Source organism: Cinclus cinclus, chromosome 10 (assembly GCF_963662255.1).
Source record: "Cinclus cinclus chromosome 10, bCinCin1.1, whole genome shotgun sequence".
Taxonomy (NCBI): Eukaryota; Metazoa; Chordata; class Aves; order Passeriformes; family Cinclidae; genus Cinclus; species Cinclus cinclus.
Window position 1 is genome coordinate 23,737,454 of NC_085055.1, and position 17,942 is coordinate 23,755,395.

Consider the following 17,942-nt stretch of genomic DNA (forward strand, 5'->3'; position numbering starts at 1 on the left):
CAGGGCAGCTCTGGGGCTGGACCTCCAGCATGACAGGAGCACACAGAGCACAGTGTTGAAGGTTTCCCTTCCACCTAAGGATGGACCAGATCTACTGGGACATCACCTACATGAGAACCTGATCCCATCTGAGTTAATAAGTAACACAGCCTACCAAGAGTAACAGAGCAAATCCCTGGCTTGCTTAAGTAACTGTCACACTGGGAAGTAGAAAAGCACACCTCTATCTCCCCCTGAGAGGAAGGTAGGGTCAATCCTTAACTTGGTAGCTTGAGTGCTAACCAACCTTGTCTTTGTGATAATTACTTCTATGAATCCTTGTTTGGCCAATCCACAGGTTCTTACTGTACTTTTGGTTTCCTCTTTTGTCTCCAGCTTGTATAGCTGAACTCACAGAGTTATGGGAAACTTGGCTTCCCCCTCTTCTAGGAGGAGGTGAAAGCAGGCTCTGAGAGGGACAGATTGGAAGATGAAGAGGAAGGAAAGCAAAAAATATCCTTCCTGCTTTCCTCTACCTCCTTGTAATGGAGTTTTCTTCATTTTGTGTAGTCTGTGCAGCCCTTTGGCTTTTTCCTTTCCCAGCTGATTTCAATGTTTTCCTGCTGCCTTTTGTGCTAAGTTTTCCCAGTGAATGCTTCATGTTCTAAAGCCAGTCCCTTCTTTCCCAAATGCTCCTGTAGGAATACAATGAGAAAATTAAGGAAACCTTTCAAAAGCACTAGGTGTGCTTTAAAAATCACAATACTTTATCTTGGACTAGGTTCTCCTTGTTTATCATCACAACTTCTGACCTTTGGGAATCAATCTTATCAGGCTTTTCTCTGATGGTGAGAAGCTTCACATTGTGCTTATCTGTTTAAGCAAAAGCTGAGATTCCACAGCTGAAGCTTTAAGCAAAGCATTAATAATTGTGAAATTGAAGTAAGTCAGTGTTGGCTGTAAGTGCTGGGAACGGAAACCCTGCAGTAATTAGGTCAGTCCATGGCTGTGGTATTGTCAGTAACTGCACTGCAGGAAGGACCTCAACAGCTCAAGGACCTGTTGACTATTTGTAGCATTGATCATTATCCACAGTCTGTCTCTTTCTGTGTCATTGCTAACCCATATGGTGTGTTTTTAACCCCTAAAAATGTTTATTTTCTTGACTAGCACCTCCCCTCCTTTCTTCTGTTGCTGTGATGTTGTGGTTCAGTCCCAGCCAGCAGTCCAGCCCCAGGCAGCCTCTTGCCCGCTCCCCCACCAGCAGGACCAGGGAGAGAACCAGGAGCACAAAAGATGGAAAACATGGGTTGAGATAAAGACAGTTTAACAGGCAAAGCAAAAGCCACACACACAAGCAAAACAAAGCAAGGACTGCTTCCCATGGGCAGGTGGATGTTAAGCACTTCCAGGAGAGCAGAGCCCATCTCATATGATGGTTACTTGGGAAGACAAACCCCATCACTCCAAACGTCCTCCTTTCCTCCTTCTTCCCCCACATTACATACTGAGCATGATGTCACACAGTCTGGAATATCCCTTTCGACAGTTGGGGTCCCCTGTCCTGGCTTTGTCCACTCTCAATTTCCCAGGCACTCCCAGCCTTCCCACTGGTAGGGTGGTATAAAAAGCAGAACAGGCCTTGGCTCTGAGTAAGCCCTGATCAGCAATAACAAAATCACCTCTGTATTATCAACCCTGTATCCAACAGAAATCCAAACCAAAGCCCCACACTAGCCACTGCGACAAAAATCAACCCTACCCCAGACAAAACAAACACATTCCAGCCATACTCCATATCGTTCACATCATGCTCAGGTCCCACACTACTCAGTAGAGCCTCATTAACCACCACCTCACCTCCCACCCTTGGATATAATGCACAGATGTTATTCCCTTAAGTCTGTGGATCACCCTTGCAAAATGTCCACAACATGTCCACAAATGTCCACAAATTATTCACAAATGTCCACAAAATGTCCTTAGAGTTAGTTCATGACTTTAGGCTCCATCTGTTCTGGTGGTTACTTGGGACAGGAAAGGTGCTGTGTAAGGTGGACTTCCTGGGCATCAAGGCCAGCTTAGGTCAGGTCACCTCTGCACTGCAGCTGCTTCTTGGAAGGCTTTTCTTTCCACTGATTTGGGTGGCTTCTGTTGTACTAATTCCTGTAACATACAACTCAAATCATGGCTTACAACAAAGGTGTATCCATTACAGTCTCCACCCCAGGTCCTTTTGGGCCAGGTTACAGGGTTAACATTGCAATGAACTCCTTCCCTTGTCCCCAGCCTGGCTGGAACAAGGGGTTCCTGCTACAGTCCACCATCAGCATGTTCCACATCACAATCCTCCACGGGCTCCAGGGACACAGGTAATTCACCACACTCTTCCCCATGGGCTGCAGGGGAATCACTGCCTCCCCTGTCCCAGCGTGGGGTCCCACCCACAGGAGACAGTCCTTGAGCTTCTCCAGCATGGGTCCTACCACGGGCTGCACACAAGCTGCTCCGGCGTGGATCCCTTGTGGAGTCACAGGAGCTGCCAGCAAACCTGCTCCAGCACAGGCTTCTTACACGGTCACATCCTCCTTCAGGAATCCCCCTGCTCCGGCATGGGGTGCCCCACAGGCTGAAGGGGGATCTCTGCTCCATTGTGGACTCCTCTGCAGGTCACAGTCCCTTCCATCCCAGTTCCCACTGGAGTTCCAGCCTGCCCAGTGTAGCAGCCCAGAGGCAGCAGTGACACCCTGGCCACCTGCCAGTCCGGGCCATCACCAAGTCTGTCACCAAAGGGCTCCTAGGAACAAGGCAGTGAGGTGATCAGCAGCACAGCAGCAGTGACCACCAATGAGCACTAGAGTGTAATTTACAGGCAGGCACAGCAACCTGCTCGTTACTAACTAAACTGCAATAACATCTATACATTCAGTCTAGTACATCCCAATGAAAACCTGTGCCCTTTGTGTCCCACACTGGGCTGCCTTGTATTCAGAGAACCCCTTGCTCAGGGATTCATCTGCAAACACAGTAGCTAGTTTCGTTCTTTGGACTAGCACAAGGACAGTGCTGAGGCAGTGAGTGTTGTGTCTTTGCAGGCAGAAGGGAACAACAAACCCAGCAACCAGGCAGCAGCTCTCCTGAGGTGCTCTATGGCCCAAGACTGCAGTAGCAATGTGTTATTTAATCCTGAGGCAAATCCAGCTTGTTACTTCATGACAGAAGCTTCCAGATACATTCTTTCATTTGGCATTTAGAGACTTATTCTCTCTGTGCTCTCATACTGTTTTCAGTAGAGAGTTACCTGCTAGCTAAATGAACACTGAACTGGTGAGAGCTGAAGGCTTGTCTGTTCACGACTTATTTTGTCTATTGTCTTTACCTTAGGAATACTGAGCTGACCTATGTATACTCTGTATCAGCTTGAGAGAACTGGCTAACTGGCTGGAATTCCTGTGTCAATAATGTATATCCATCTGGTGCATCATAGCAAGTTTATAGAGCTCTGTAACATCACAGGCTGCTGCTGGTACCTATGAAGTTCTGTACAGTACATTTGAGCTGAGCTCAGAGGCAGCTTTCCATCCTGCCCTGACTTCCTCTCCTCTGTGTCTTCTGTTCCCCCTTGACCATGCTCGCTGTATAAATGTTGATCTGTAGCCAACACCAGCTCATTTTCAACTGTCTGTTCCTGAATCCAGGATCTCATCACTGTGGCATTTCAGCACTCTAAGTTTGACCTCGACAGATGAATCTGCCTAGACTCACCAGGAGTCCTGGTTCCCATCGGATAAAGTGAAAGATTCAGGCAGTCCCAGGAAAAAGTAATGGACTTGGGGCCATGACTAAGAGGAGGGACAGCAGAAATCACACCCACCAACAATGGATCAAGAGCAAGGAGCCCAGGCATTCTTTAAACAAAGGCAGAAACATAGGAACCTATTTCTGGCAGTTCTTGTTACTTGGTTTGCTTCCCATGTCCTTGTACTGTAGCAAACAGGGCCCTTAGGGACCAGATGAGTCTGACTGGAACCAGCTATGAAACACAAGAGTGTGTGGCTGCCTCAAGGAAGAGGCCAGATAAAGACTGGCAGCAGGTTTTCTGGCGTAGGGAAGAAGATGCTCAGCCATCCTGGTATCACAATGAGATCTGGAAACTTCCTACTCTCAGTAATGAGCAGGTTGCTGAACTTGCAGAGAGCAATGACTTCATATTTCTGACATCAAGCTCATGCAAAGTGGTCCTTGCTGTTTGTCTTCCTCTTATTCCAGACCACATTTGTTTTGCTGCCGCAAGTGATACTCCAAGGATGTGTGTTCTGTGACCAAGTGGCTCCTGTTCCAGGCTATTCCACCTCATACTTCTTGCACTCCATACTTTCAAAGCTGGAGCCACCCACCAGCATGTTGACAGCTATGTCTCCGGGCCTCACCATACTTCCTGGTGGCTGTGGAAGGCAGCGTTCCTTCATCTGAGAGAGCCTTTTTCAAGGTTCTGGCCTCCAAGAGGGCAAGGACACAACAGCAGAAGAAAGGTCTTGGCAAGGTTTTGACTGCTTCAAGTAAAAAAACAATGCAATTTCTTCCACTGTGCATCCCAATATGTGCTGCAAAAAACACCTCAGAGCACAGAGGGCTCTGCTTGGTAGCAGAGACAGTCCTTTGGTACAGGAGCAGGGGTGGGGACTGCAGCTGGACACGTATCAGGGCTCATCTTACCAGCAGCTGTTCTCTAGCACAGTGCAAAGCAAGATAACTGAGGCCTGAGATAACCACGTCAACCCTGGAAAGCTGCTGGATTTTTGTCTGTGTTTTCAGCACATTGGGATAATGTTCACTAGCTCAAAATAGCACATTCTTAATTTAGCTGTGGGGGAACACACGAGATTTCAGTTTTTGAAAATACATACAGAACTTTGGATCAGATTTTTTATAAACTGCAAACTGGAATCTTTGTTTCATTGCAGTTTACTTCCTCTGCTGAATCAGCACCACCTTCCATTTCAAAAACTACTGCTTGAGCTTTCTCATACCCCTTCCTCTGGGCAGCTGCAGTTGTTCAAAGTCAGCAGACAATGGTGATTTTGTGAAGCGGGCCTGTCTCATCCCCTCACTCTTGAAAATTACCTCTTATTTAGAGAGGATTGCAGTGATACCCTGCTGTGTTGCATTTATTACCTGTCCATCTTTTGCTCTCAGAATGTTTTTGCGTGTATTTTAAGTCACTGGGACATTTCTAGAAAAACTGCTGCTTCCATGTATTGTTTTCTTCGGGATAGTCAGGCATTGTGCTAACAATCCAGATGAGTGACTCCAAACCGTGCTTTCACCTTGTATAAAAGAGAGGTCCCAGCTGACCAAGCTGTAAATGCCAGATTATTTGGGTTCAGTATTTGAAGTCTGGTTGTTGTATTTTTCCCATGTGTGCTACAGGCTACAGAGGTCAGCCTGACACGTGGATGGGCCAGTTGAGCTTGAGAATCTTTGATCCCCTGCTCATTAGCTTTTGAGGGAGTGGTGGAGGAAGGCTGCTATTTAAATAAGTGTTTGTTCTATTTGAAGCAGTTGAATTGCAGTCTGGGGGTGCAGTATGGTCACTCCCAAAGCGGCAGGCAGAGCAAGCTGAGACATCACAGAGAGCTGTATTTTAAGATTTTATAGCCCAAGATTAGATGCATCCAAATGGAACTGGAAGGGCTGAGGCCAGGAATGTGGCTGTAGGTAAGAACCAAAGGAAATGCAGTAGGTGCCAGCTATGGCAGTTGAGGAGAGTTGTAACAAGCCTTCTCCAGGCAGAACAGTTTTTTCCTTCTCCCTGGCAGAAGCATGTCCTTTTGTGAACACCTTACACTACTGCAGGTTTTGCAAGACAACAGACAAGCATTCCTCCTTTTCTGTCCTCAAGATAATCAGTCTTTGAAACAAAATAGCAGCAGAAAATTCAATTTCTTGTTGTTTGAGAAGACAGAAAGAAGTTCCTAAAGTTAGCTTCTAGTAGGAAAGAAGAGCCTCACTTTCTTTTAACTTAGAGTTGAGTTATTCTTTAAAAGATTTTGCCAGTGTTACTCACAAAGAGGTTTTGTCATTAACATCAGACTCCCTCTTGTTTAAGTTTATGTAACAAGATGCTCAGGTCACTTATCTACTGCTGTCTGCTCTGCCACCCATTAGAATTTATTAGCATCTTCCCTGTATTATTAGCTAGTGGCTGTTTATGCACAAATAATTCTTCCTCTAAGTAAATTATAACTTTGGTCTCCATAATTGGACAGCAGGAACCAGGTCCATGCTATAAGAAATGCAGGCCTGTTGTCCTCAGTGATATTTTGATCTCGTATTTTACATGCACCTCAATCTGCTGCTGCCACCAGGCACTGGCATGCAGCACACAAGGCAAGGAACACAGCCTTGGCAAGAGTGACAGCACCATAGCTGAGACACTTGTTCCACAGCTTTAAAAAACCTGACCAACAAAGCAGCTCTTGAAATGAAGGAGAGCTGTTCTGCTTGCCAGGAGCTGGGAAATGGAGGAAGCTGCCATTGTAGTGAATTATGTGGAGGTCTGTGTTTTACTGCCTCTGGTTGGACTGAAGTTTCAGTTCTTGAGTCTATTTGCAGCATTTGCTGAGTGGCCCTGCAAAAGGCTCAGTGTGACCCCAAACCATGGGAAACAAACCTAGTCTCTGATTGATGTCTAAAGCAACGCTGGCTCCTCTTTCTCATGAGGCCTGTCGATCTCAGCCAGTTCTGTGCACATACCTAACTGATGGGTTCACACTCAGAGTGATGCTCCAGAGCTGTGACTGGATTTCACTTCGGTTTTTTGCCAGCATGAAGCTTAAAAATGCTGGCCCCAAAATCAATGTGGTCCTTCCTTACCTTCCTTGTGGTGGGACTCTGCTGGTTTACAATACGGATCTCCTTCATGGGTTGTAAATCCTCTCAACCTCTTACTTGGGAAGACCTCAAGCAGAGAAGCCAATGTGATGGTCTGGATGCTCTGTATCCTCACCACTTGCTGACTCAAACCAGGCTGCTTTGTTTGCTTCCCTGCAGGACTGAGGCCATCAGACCAGAAACCCACATGGACCCAAAGCAAACAAATGAAGTACAGTTTAAACTTTCTGAAGCCAAATGTGATTTTTTTTTTTTTCTGGAGATAGTAACAGCAGAAGGGAGCAGGCATCTTTTCAAGAGGGAGTGATGCTGTGTGGTGCACTCAGCAGAACACAGTCAGTCATTTCTTTTGACCATCACATGGTACAGTTTCCACTGCTGGCTTACATGGGGCCATTTACTAACTTGTCCATATATCAAAAAATAAGGATGGCATTGGCAAATATTGCTACTCTTGGAACATAAGCTTATGTCTGGAAGTTTATCCCTGAGATAAACTTATCCCGAAGTTTCTGTGCTTCCTATTCTGACACAAAAAAGGGGAGAATCAGTTGGTTCACTGACAAGTGACTGCTGAAGGCTGAGCCTTGCTTGGTCCGTGGGAAAGAAGCAAACTGGAAAGAAGCAGAAATCTACATGTTTTCAGTAAACAGATACATAACTTTTGGTCAAAGTGCAATTTGATTTAATACATCCACACACAAGTGCTTTCCTGTACAAAACCACTACCTACATCCATCTGATTTTCCTATTGACTCTTTTCACCCGCACCTACTTATTTTAGCTCAAACCTGACATTTAAACTTGCAATTTAATGGTGGGAAGAAAGTGATTGTCTGGTGTACCTAAATGTTAGTTTTTAAAAATGGACTATAGTTCTCAGTTAGTTCCACACCATTACAGCAACTGAAGTTTCATCAAGTTTTAAAATACTGTCTAAAAAATCGAACCTTTGCAGTTTTTCAGCAGAGTGTCTGAACTGTCTCTTTTGCAAGAAATTTAAACTTGTGTGAAACTGGTCTTTAGGCAGCATTGTTAGACAAGAGAATTCAACATTACTTACAGAAGAAGAGTCTTTACTTTGTATGAATCATAGAATCATAGAATGGCTTGGGTTGGAAGACCTTAAAGACCATCTTGTTCCAATCTCTTGCCATGGATGCACTAGAATTACACGGTGTGAGCCAGGGAGCTTGGGGATGTGGACAAACCCTGCTTCCCTTCTCCACAGCTCCCAGCTACCTGCAGCCTATGCAAGAACCGAGCTGGCAGAATGCTAGCTAACTAACTGAGCAGGTGGGGAAATATTTATCTGAGCAGAAATGTTGCTGTAGAAATGTACATTTTGCTAATTATTAGTACTAGCAAAAAAAACGTTACTGCCTTTTACATAAGCGAATTATGAATGACCCTAAGTTAGAAACAGTGTAGGTGAGTTGTTACGATCCCTATGCAAATACAAGTCTTGCGGGAAGGGCAAAGATTTCAAATATAAAAAGAGGAAGTGCTGAAAAAGTTGTAGTATTTCCTGTTGAGGCAGAAAATTATCTGAGCGTGCTTTAACTGTCTGTGTACCAAATTTGAGGGAGTTCTGCTGTTAGGAGCCCGTGCCTTCGCTAGTTTGGTTTTTCAACTGATCAGAGTTAACTTAGCCATAGGTGTGAGCAGCGGATTGCCGGCAGCAGCGGCCAGAAAAGCACAGACAGCTTCCAGAGCCCCAGAGCCAGCCCTGCTCCCCCTGCTGCTGCTGCTGCTGCGCGACGTGCGCCGGGCAGGACGTGCCCAGGCTCTGCCCTCCGCGGGCTCCCGGGGCTGCCCAGCCCGCTCCCCGCGCTCCTCCATCCGGCTCGCGGGGCACAGCAAGGCTCCTGCCACCCTTCAGCCGCGACTCCGGGGCCCGGCGCTGCCCGTGAGCTCTGCTCTTCCTCGGGAGAAGGGGCGCGGTGTCCTTGCGGGAATGCCGAGGCTCCGCGGCGCTGACATTCCCCGAGAGCCTGCAGGGTCGGCGCTGGCACAGCCGGGACCGCCTGGGCGGCTGCCGGGGCTCTGCGATCCGTCAGGGAAGCTGTCTGCAATGTAGGGCATTGGGACAGCCGGGAGCACCGCGACGCCTCCGGTGTGGAAAGCGGGACAGATCCTGCGCTGGCAGCGCCGGGACGGGCACCCGGCTCGGGGACGGGGAGCCCGAGCCCAGCTGGCCACGTGTGAAGTTGTGGAGGTGTGACATTGGAGAAAAAGGAGGCCAAAGCCACCTTAGGGTTGGAGAAAGCAGCGAACTTTTAAAGGTTTTCCGTTTCCAGTTACAGGGTTTTAACTTTAGAAGCGCTACTGTAATTTTTTTCCACTGGTCAATACTGATTTAAGGAGTTTTCTCCTAAAATTTGCTCCTAAGAGAATGGAGAATTTGAATATTCCGGTGCTATTTCCATATCTGTCCTGGGGAAAGACAGAAGTTTTTTGGAACTTCACACTCTTATTAGTGTTTCTCTGAGTTAAAGAGCATTATTAGGTTTATTTAATTTTAGAGGAAAAACATGAATAATATAAATACAGCATACATCTAAAGAAATGAGACAGATTTGCCTTGTATTGCTTCCGGTAATGATTTGTTCCTCATTTCAGTCTCCTCTCCTTTTAAAATTACAAAATGTTGTATCCTATACATAAAAATACTAATTAAAAAGTCCAAGAAAGCTTATCCTACCGTATGTAATATTTTACATAATCCATTTTTTCTTCAAGGTTCAGTTCAGTACCATGTTAATGTATGCCAGCACAGTCTAGCAGCCATCCATGACATGACAAGTCAACTTCTTGTTTATCACAAGCTCACTGACAAACCAATCTTAGTTTTACAATCATTTCTGTCCAATAATACTGCCTATGAAAAGATGGGTAGGGAAGGCTTAGGATCGAAAAGTAAACCACAAATTTCACAATGTTTTCTTGGCAAAGCAAGGTGTTGATTTAGCTGCTGCACTGGAATTTGCAAACCCTCATTATGTGTGTTTTTCCTGGGATTACTTTGGCTAACCTTTTCTTTCCTGTCTACGTGTGACAAATCTTTGTCCAAGACCAGTGATCTGAAGTTGCTTTTGTCTGGCTGAGTGTTTTAATAGAGCTGAGAGCTTTGTTTAGAGAAGCACAATACTCTTTTCCATAGGATAATTCCAGGAGCAGAAACAGTCCCATTTTAGATCTCAGAACAGGTGCTCAAAAGCTTGTTTACAAAGGAGGGGGTGACCAGGGAGATGATCTGAGCTGGGCCTTTGGGTGCTGCTCCAAAGCAGGTGTGTGGGCACAGCAGCTATCCCACATCCCTCCCCAGCTGTCCATGCCCAAGGCAGCCACCACTTTGAGACAAGGAGGCAGCTTGCAGGCTGGGAATGCCAGGCTGGTGAGTCCAGCCAGTGATTTCTGTGCAGTAGGGGGCTTTTTACTATGCTGCTTTCCTGGGTGCAGGAAGCAGGAAACACAGGATTGGAGGACAGAATTGACAGTTGTCCTTCTGGCATCCATGATTCCTCCATCCTTAGAGAGCCAAGCCAGCCTGGAGAGAGATTGCTTTGCACCCCTGTGCCAGTAACAGAGCAGCTGCTCAGTGTGTCTTAGAATGCAGGTGCTGAGCCATTCAGCAGCTCTGGCTGCAAGTAGAGGAGGAATAAATCACAGAAATCCTGGTGAACTGCATCTTCTGGATTAACTTTACTGATGAAGCTTTGTTGATGAAAAATGTGAAGAGGTAGACAAAAATGTAAGATAGCAAAAGTCATGTAAGTATTTGCTCAAGCACCACCCAAAGGCACGGCAGCCCAGAACAGTGTGAGCACCTTGGCACACAGAATGGCTGCTCCTGCAACTGGGAACGTGCTGTCCACTGGCACTGTTAGGGGTAGCAAGGGTATTAGTCCAAGCCAACCAATTTCTAAACTTTCTATTCCTCAGCCTTTTGCCAGAGGGGCACCAGAAGCAGGTGGTGGCAGGGATCTGCAAGCCTGGAGGTCTCTGATAGTTTTGGAAGTCTGAGATTCTCTATTCAGGGAGACTGGCATGCATATGCCCGTTCAAAACACTCTTTATTTGCAATCTGTTTTCTTCACTGTCAAAGCTTTTCATGGTTACTTGGGTTGGAGAAAGTATTTATTTAACTTGTGAGATGCCTGAAGGTCTTGGACATGAAGAGGTGCAATGCTCCTGCTTATTAAATGGTCCTGGTATTGGCAAACTATTTGAGGAGAGAGCTATTTATTGTGGCTGAAGGGCAGAGCTGGAGTTGTGCTGTAGGGTGTTCCATGGCAGCATGGCATAAAAGGGAAGGCCTGTGGCATAGGGATGTGTGGAAAAAGTACTGTTGTGAGAGGATATTTAGTGCAAATGGTTGTGGGGCTGTAGTTGGGCCTGAGGTTATGGGGCTGAGTGGGAACAGTGGTAACATCACATTGGCTCAGGGAGCTGATTTTGTAGGCACCTACTACTCTCTTGCTGGGCTAGTGGTTCCATGTATCTGTCTGCCATTCCACAAGAACAACTCCCTTCTAGTCATCACCTGTGGAACCAACAAGAACTCAAAACATCTTTCATTTCTTTGTTTCTTACTTCTCCCCAAAGAGAGGAACCAGACAAACACCAGCACACAGACTATCTCCCCAGTTAGCATTGGTTTCATGGTGTCTCGATACTCTGCGCTGTACAAAAAGAAATAGTTCAGTGTTTATGGAAGTAGTGATGCAATGTTCGTGCTTCTCAGCTCTGCAATTACACTCCCATAGTCATCTCCCAGGCTTGGAACATGGGAGATACTGGGTGGAAAAAATTAGACACATACTTTCTGCACAGGAGAATTGTTGGCATGAGCCTTGTTTTGAGGTGCTTACAGCAGTGAATGAGTGGGAATCACTGGGATGAGTGGGAAGAGAGGGGATTTGCATGAGACAGGAGCATGGGCTGGTGATAGGCAATCCCAATTGCAGTGCTGAATATGCAAACACGGTACTGATGTTTTACACGTGGCTTTTGTGCGTACTGGAAATAACCCAGTGTAATCTCAGAGCCTTCCCGGCTGAGCAGGAGCAAGCACTGAGTGTGCAGGCAGTGCACAGCACCCAGCTGGGCATGGGGTTGCAGGGCTGAGCACAGAGCCTGGCTCTGGAAAATGCCCCATTCCTTCTCCATCCTCCTGCCTCGCTGGAGCAGACACACCCAGGAAGCACAGCCAGCCTGAGCAAAGGGCTACGATGTGCAGCGTAAGTGTCCAGGGGAAAGGGGGATCTACAGAGCCAGCCAGAAGGCAGTGAAAATGGCAAAAATAACTAGAGGGGGGGAGTATTTTTTTTGCCAGGGCCTTCCTATGCAAGTGTCAGTGCAGCAGCCTGTGTTGCAGATGACATTTCCTGGTGCAGGTGCCATTTCAAACAGGTGATGGGAAGAGGAAAGGCCAAAAAGGGACTGGTACTGGAAAAATGCCTTCCAGCCTCCTGGGTGTACCTGCTTATTATCCCAGCAGACCAGCCCAAGCCAATGTGACCCACGGGACTTTTGGCAGGATAGTGAAAGAGTCCAGAGTTATGGGAAGGATTTTAGAAAATTTTGGTGTGTTCTCTGTATTTCTGTGAGATGTCTTTTATCACAGAATAATAGAATCATGGAATTATAGAATCATTTGTGTTGGAAGAGACCTTAAAGATCAACTCATTCCAACCGCCCTGCACTGGGCCAGGACATCTTCCATTTGACCAGGTTGCTCAGGGCCCCCTGGAACATTGCCAGTGATGGGGCAGCCACAACTTCTCTGGGAAACCTGTTTCAGTGCCTCAGCCACCTCACAGGAAAGAATTTCTCCTGTATATCTAACCTACATTTCCCCTCTTTCAGTTTGAACCCATTACTCCTTGTCCTCTCACCACAGCTCCTGACCAAGAGCTCCTCTCTGGCCTCCCAGTGGGCCCATTCAGGTTCTGGAAGGTTGCCATGAGTTCCCCACGCAATCTTTTCTTCTCTGGGATGAACAGCCCTGAGTTCCTCAGCCTGTCTTCACAGGGAAGGTGCTCTAGTCCTCTTATCAACTTTGTGGCCTCTTCTGAACTTCCTCCAAGAGTTCCATATATTTTTATGCTGACTGCATTCAGTACTCCAGGTAGGGCCTCATGAGAGGAGAGCAGAGGGGGAGAATCATTCCCTTACGACATGAAGAGACTTTGCTGTACTTCCATCTTCATTTCATCCAGCCTTTTTTTTTTTTCTCAAATGCTATTTCCATACACCTCTTTTACTTGCTGCACCTTAGTGCGTTTTTCTGGCATACTCAAAAAGCAGATTCTGCAATAGTTACTGAACTCATTCTTCTGCTTTTCCTCACAAATTCCTAGTAATGTCACATTTCCTTTTGCTCAGCATTATTTGTAATCCTGCTGAATGGCTTCTGTAATTACATTTTTGCATCAGGCTCTGCAATGATGTCACTCAGCAGCATTTTTTTCTTTTTTTAAGCTTTCTGAACACTAAAACTTTTCATACAAATGTCAGAATCCATTCTCCCTCCTTGTACTGAAGGATTTGTTTCATCTATGCTCCATTTTGGCTCAGCTCTCCAATAACTTTGTGTTGGTTATTAGCTGTCAGTCTGCTCCCATCTTTGTCTTAACTCAAATGTCTAAATCCTCTTTCATCAAGTGAGACTCTCCCCGTGTTTCATTCAGGGTTTCTAATGTTGTCCAAGCTACATGTTGCTTTCTTCTCTCTGATCAGTGGTCAGTGTAAGGGACGTGGTGCTTAGACTGTCCTCTCCCTTCCTATTCTTCCTCAGCCTCCTGCTCTGTTTGCTGTGGCTCACCTTCACATCTCCCCTCACTCAGAACTGAGCTCTTCCCCAGACTGCTTTGTACAGATGCCCATGAGCAGTAATCATGGACTTTCATTGGGTTTTTTTCTTTGTATAAACCACTTGAACACCTTCAGGTTTTCCTCAACTGTAGAAAAATCTGGTAAAGAGCTACCACGCTCCCCACAGCAGAGGGAAGTTCCTAGGACCGTACTGGCATGAACTTCCCAAAATAGCTAATACCTTTACCTGGAGGAATGCATGTACCATTTAGGTGGCCCAGTGCATTGATGAAATGTGTCTGAAAAGTGCCCAGCAGTGGTATTCAAACCCAACACCACCAGAAAAACACATGAACGTTGGTGGATGCATGCCAAAACCTTCACGCAGGCTTCTAATTTTAGGTTTTAACCTTTCCAGTGCCCTGAAGAAGCCCTCAAAATCTCCAAAATCATCGACCTGTTTGGAAAACATTGGCCTAAATGCTTTACAAGTACTTTACATTGTTAAAAAAGTATTAACAAGCTTTATAGAAATGAGTAATCTTTAATAATTGGTTGCAGCTTCTCAGGCAGCATGCAACTGCTTATTTTGAGAGAAATGCTTGGCGCAGCTTGAGAAAGAACAGCAAATGCCCCTGCTAGCAGAAGAATGAAGAGCAATAGGATGTAGTGGCAACTCAAGTATCCTTAATTTCAGACATCCTCAGTGACGTTGGCTTTCAGAACTGGAACTGCCTGGATGTGACCACATGCATACATGAGCACATTATGAAAGGATTGATTGCTCAATGAGTATTTTTAATTAGTGTTTTCTTTTTAATACTCCGTTTACCTTCTTCACTCAAGATATTTTTGCCACGTGCAGTTTGCATTGGAGTAAACATAGTCCCTTCAGATAGCTCCTTAAAGCCAGTGCAGAGGTATCTTGATCCTGTTTTGATTTTTTCCTTCCTCTGACTCATTCCTTTAATCCTGGTTATGTTTTCTCAAATGAACTCTACATGCTCATATTGACCCCAAGAGTTACCCACTCAAAGAACTGGGGCAGACAAGAGGATATAAAGGATAAGAAATCTATTTTAAGCATAACATTTTTTTTGGTCATATACTTTTAGATTTAATGTTTTTGTAACAAGTAAGACTTCAGGTTATTAGTATTTCCTATATTCAGTGGGTGAAATACATTATTGCAACAGGCCTGTATTCTATGAGATGAACTTGCTGCTGATTTTCTCTTTGCTGTTTATGTTGTTTGGGATCCTTCTTGCTTTTCCAGACAGAGAATAAGAAATTGATTAAATGGTCTCACTGCTAATGAAGTCAAGCAGTTCTGAATTTCAGCTCTGCAGGAAAATGGTTGAAGGTTTCAATTGTTTAAGATCTACCTGAAAACAATTTACATTTGGTAATTGACAAAATCAATTGACATTTTCAGTCCATGTTCAGAACTCAGCTTTTTAATTTTTAATTAATAATTTTAACTGTTTTGCACAGCTGCAATTTACCTGACCCCAGGAGAAATCAGAGCTTGTTTAGCCTATGAAAATCTGAGCCCAGTTTGCTCCGGAGGGGGTCAACCCTGGAGTCCTGAGCACACCCTGCTCCTCTTCAAGTTTCAGTGGCAGAGCACAGCCAGCTACTGCCAAGAGCACACGGCTGGCTGCGCTTCCTGGGAATATCCTGGGGTCAGAAGATTGGAGAGGCTCACCAAAAGGTAAAGATATATTGTGCCTGGGATTGATATCCAACATTTAGCACAGCAAAGTAGGGGGGAGCTAACAGAACTTGTGTTTCTTTCTTTCCCTGGGCAGTAAGGGGCTAGAGGCGGAGGTCATCCTTCTAGGAAGGAAAACACAGCCAGTTACCTGCCCACATCTGCTTCACGCTGTTGCATAAGGCCTCGTTTAGTATCAAGTAATGATCTTGATTTAAGCATGCATGTCCCTGCCCTCGCCTTGCTACTCTGCATTATGGCTTTGCAAGTTTGCTTATGCTAAAGGGCAGAGCAAAAATAAATTTCCATACTCCCAGGCATGTTCCATCAGCCTGTGCTGGAGCTTGGGCCAGTGTCCAAATACTTTGGATATGAAGTGAATTTGGGCTCCAGGACAGGCTCAGACCTGCTCATGAAATTTCAGGGTGATGACACCAGGGTCCTGCTTTTATATTTGCAGTTGACTGGCTGCCACCACTGGGACCCCCATCTGTGACAGCAGAGCTCTCTCTTAAGTGTCCCAGCTTAAAGATCGCCTTGGCTTTCCGTGGTCAGCAGGGACAGGGCCACTCTGTTTCGTGTTACTGTTGAAGAGGAACTGGAAATTCTGAATTAATTGGGTGGAGCTGTAGCTCAGGTAGACAAAGATTCTATCTTGGTTAATTTTTTTCATGTAATAGTTTTTGTTTTGGTCACGTCGGCTGAACAGCCACCCCAGGACAGGGTGCTGTTTTCAGTCTGGGAGCCGGCTCTTGCTGGAGGGTTTCGGTAGGGCTCCCCAGAGCCGGCACAAGGAACTGTCCCGCTGGAAGGTGCTATCCCGACGCAACAGCTTGCTTCGATGCACCTGAAGCTTTTTGTCGCTCACGGGGCGGGGTGGGTCGGGTATACCTGCGGGGTACGTGGGGTGCGCTCCGGCCCCGGCAGAGGGACGGCGATGCCAAGGGCTCGCAGCGACCGAAGCTGCTGCCGCCCACCGCCGAGCCTTCCCGTCCCCGCCGTCCGTCCCCGGCCCCTCCCGGGACGCTGAGGCCGTCTCCGGGCGGGGCGGCAGAACTACAGCTCCCAGGGCCGCGCGGAGCCGGTGACATCATGTGCGGTGGCTCGGAGGTCACATGCCCCGCCAGCCCCTTTGTTTTGAGCGGTGCTGGCAGCGCGACCGGCGGCGGAGAGGCCCGAGCGCGCTGCACCGCTCCGGATCGCACCGCTCCGCTCCTCGCACACCCACACGGCCCGGCCCGGCCCGACCCGACCCGAGCCGAGCGGCCCCGGCTCCGGCGGCTCCCGCGGGGCTGCAGCGGCAGGGCGCGCTCCCGGCTGTGAGTGCGGGGCGGCGGGGCGAGCTCCCGGCTGGGAGGGCGAGGGGTGCGGTGCCCCACGGCGGGCGGAGACCCCCGGGGAAGGCGGGGAGGCCGCTGAGGGATAGCCGGGGCGCGGGGCCGAGAGCGGGCCCGGCCGGCACCGTTAGTCGCCGCGGAGGGGACAGCGCGTCCGGGGCTGTGCCACGTTGGGGAGGGCAGCGGGAGCCGCGGCGGTGCGCGCCCTGCGCTGTGCGGTTGTTGTTGTTGTTGTTATTATTATTATTATTGGTGGTGGTGGTGGTGTTGTTGTTATCGCGGTTCCGACGGGGGGCGCGCGCAGCCCCCGCGCCGCCCGCGGCCGTTTCGTAACGCGGCTCTGCGCGAGCCCCCCGAGCCCCCCGCGGGCCCGGATTGGCCGCGCGGGCGGGCGGGGGCGGGGCCGCGGGCGCGGATTGGCCGGGGCGCGGCCCGGGGTGAAGGTGAGCTGGAGGGCGGGACGGGAGGAGCCATTTTGTGCCGCCGCCTCCGGCTGCGCTTTCCTCGCCTCGGCTCGTGTTCGGTGCCGTGCAGTTCCCTGCGGGAGCGGCTGCGACGCCCCGGGACGGAGCCGCGGCTGCTCCCGCGGACTCGCTGCCCGCTCGTGCCGGGGCTGGGCTCGGGCGGCTCCGCTCTGGAGCTCTCCCCGCCCGCTTCCCGGTCGCTCGGGCCGCGCTCCAGCCCGGCGGGCGCTGCCCGGTGTCGGATGTGCTGGCGTCTGGCTGAGCCCCGGAGCGCTGGGAACGCTGTGGCCGCGGCTCGGGCCTTGGCTTGGTTTGGCAAAAAGCTGAATGACGTGCAAGAAGACAGCGAAACCAAAGGGGAAGGATTGAGACTTTTTCACTGGGCTTTTTTTCCCCACTTAAGTTGTTTTTTTCTCCCCTCTGAGGGACCTTTCCGCTTACAAAACGATACATAGAGGGTTCTGCAATTTCAAGATGTCCCTTTCAAGTGCTTGTTACTGTTTTACTTTACTTAATACACTACTGTCATGTCCAAATCAGTTCCTGTTTTTTTGCTGGGTGACTTTTGAGGGTACTTAAGGCTTTTTTGTGTGTTTGTCACTAGCTTGCATAACTATTGAATTTTGACATTCTTTCTTTTTTAAAAATCAGGATAGTGTCCTACATTAGAATAAATTAGAATTCTGCAGTTCAGCTAGCTCTTACTTCGTCAATCAGTTCGATTGCTGTGAATTC